The following is a 2496-nucleotide window of genomic DNA, read 5'->3' as shown; positions in this document are numbered from 1 at the left end:
AAAAGTGACATAAAGTCATAGAATAGAAAGTCCAAAAAAGTCTATTATGGTATGTCAAAAAAGTGATAACAAAGTGTTAGTATAGTATCTCAAAAAAAGTGATAAAGGTCATAGCATAGTAGGCCTATGTCAAAAGAAAATATAAAAAAGGCATAGTAGTAGTAAAAATTAATAATGTAGTATATCGAAAAAAGTGGTAGTCATGGCATAGTATGGTATAGATTTTTTTGAAAGTCATAGTACAGTGTGTCTCAAAAAAGTGATAAAAAAGTCATAGTATAGCAAGTCAAAAATTCATAGTATGAAATGTTTTAAAAAACCATAGCATATAAAAAAAGATAGTATATACAGTATGTCAGAAAAGTGATAAGAAAGTCATGGTATAGTATATTGAAAAAAGTCATAGTATAGTATGTCAAAAAAGGTGATAAAAAAGTCTTATTAAAGCATGTTAAAAATTCATGGTATACATTTTTTTTAAATCATAGTATAGTATGTAAAAACAGTCATAGTATATATACTGTATGTCAAAAAAAGCGAAAACAGTCAAAGTATGGCATGTCGAAAAAGTGATCAAAACGTCATAGTACACGTTGAAAAAAGTGATAAAAAGTCACAGTATATTGTATTTCGAAAAAAGTGATGAAAAAGTCATTAGTACATAGTTGAAATGTTGAAAAAGGTGATGAAGTCCAGGTAAAAAAAAGTGATAAAAAAGCATGTATCTCAAAAAAAGTCAAAGTGTAGTATGTCTCAAAAAGTGATTAAAAGAGTCAATGACTAGTACGTTGAAAAAATGATAACAAAGTCATAGTATAGTATGTCAAATAAAATTATAAAAAAGTGATAGTATGTCGAAAAAGGTGATAAAAAGTCATAGTTTAGTATCTCAAAAAAGTGATACAATGTTATAGTGTATGATGTTGAAAAAAGTGATGAAAGGTCATAGTATAGCAAGTCCAAAAAAGTTATAGTATAGTATATTGAAAAAAGAGATAAAAAATGCATAATGCAGAAAAGTCAAAAAAGTCATAGCATAGTATGTCAAAAACGTGATTAAAAACCATAGTATAGCATGTTGAAAAAGGTGAAAAAAAAGTCATAGTATATTTTGTCATAAAAAAGTGATAAAATGTCATAGTATCTGTTGAAAAAAGTGATTAAAAAGTCATAGTATAGCATGTTGATAAAAGCCATGGCATAATATGTTGAAAAAAAGTGATAAAAAATTCATAGTATATCAAAAAAGTGATTGTATAGTATGTTGATAAAAAAGTCATAGTATATTATGTCAAAAAGTAATAAAAAATTCACAGTATTGCATGTCAAAAAAGGTGATAAAAAGGCATAGTATAGTATGTCAATAAAAGTCATAGTGTAGAATGTTGAAAAAGGTCATAGTCTAGCATGTCAAAAAAAGTGATAAAAAAAGTCATAGTGAAGCATGTGGAAAAATGTGATAAAAAGTCATAGTATAGTATGTCGAAAAATATAAGGTGATAAAAGCACAGGAACAATATACAAAAAAGGAATGAAAAGACATAGTATAGCATGTCAAAAAGGTCATAGTATAGTAAGTCGAAAAAGTGATAAAAGTCATAGCATGTCAAAAATGTTGATAAAAAGTCATATTATACTATGTCAGAAAAGTTGCTAAAATGCCATAGTATACCATGTTGATAAATGGAATAAAAAGTCATAGAATAGTATGTCGATAAAAAGTGATACAAAAAAGTCATAGTATAGCGTGTCAAAATATGTGAAAAAAGTCATAGAATAGTATGTCAAAAAAATGTTATCAAATGTATGTTGATAAAAAAAGTCATGGTATAATATGTAAAAAAATAAATAAAAAAGTCACAGCATTTCATGTTGAAAAAGGTGATAAAAAGTCATAGTATAGTATGTCGGTAAAAGTGATAAAAAAGTCGTAGTAAAGCATGTGGAAAAATGAGATAAAAAAGTCATAGTATAGTATGTCGGTAAAAGTGATAAAAAAGTCGTAGTAAAGCATGTGGAAAAATGTGATAAAAAAGTCATAGTATAGTATGTTGAAAAATAAAAGGTGATAAAAAGCTCATGAACAGCATATCAAAAAAGGAATAAAAAGACATAGTATAGCATGTCAAAAAGGTCATAGTATAGTAAGTCGAAAAAGTGATAAAAAAGTCAGTGTATAGCATGTTAAAAAAGTGATATGAAGTCATAGAAAGTGATAAAAAGTCATAGCATGTCAGAAAATGGGATAAAAAGTCATAGTATAGTATGTCACAAAACTGATAAAAAATCTAAGTATAGCATGTTTAAAAACCTCATAGTATAGTATGTCAAAAACGTGATAAAAACGTCAGTGTATAGCATGTTAAAAAAGTCATAGCATGTCGAAAACTGGGATAAAAAGTCATAGTGTAGCATGTAGTCATAGTATAGCATGTTGAATTCAATTTCATTTCAATTCAATTCAATTTTATTTATAGTATCAATTCATAACAAGAG

General features: G+C 26.7%; 1 protein-coding gene across 2 annotated transcripts in view; it reads right to left on the bottom strand.

Annotated features, from left to right (window-relative positions):
- tmem179ab (transmembrane protein 179a, genome duplicate B) overlaps positions 1–2496 on the bottom strand; it is an 8745-nt gene that overhangs the window by 3394 nt on the left and 2855 nt on the right. The gene's annotated exons all lie outside the window — the stretch shown is intronic.

This window comes from Etheostoma spectabile, chromosome 20 (genome assembly GCF_008692095.1).
Source record: "Etheostoma spectabile isolate EspeVRDwgs_2016 chromosome 20, UIUC_Espe_1.0, whole genome shotgun sequence".
Taxonomy (NCBI): Eukaryota; Metazoa; Chordata; class Actinopteri; order Perciformes; family Percidae; genus Etheostoma; species Etheostoma spectabile.
Note: the sequence above shows the minus strand (reverse complement) of the source record. Positions and strands in the feature narration are given on the sequence as shown.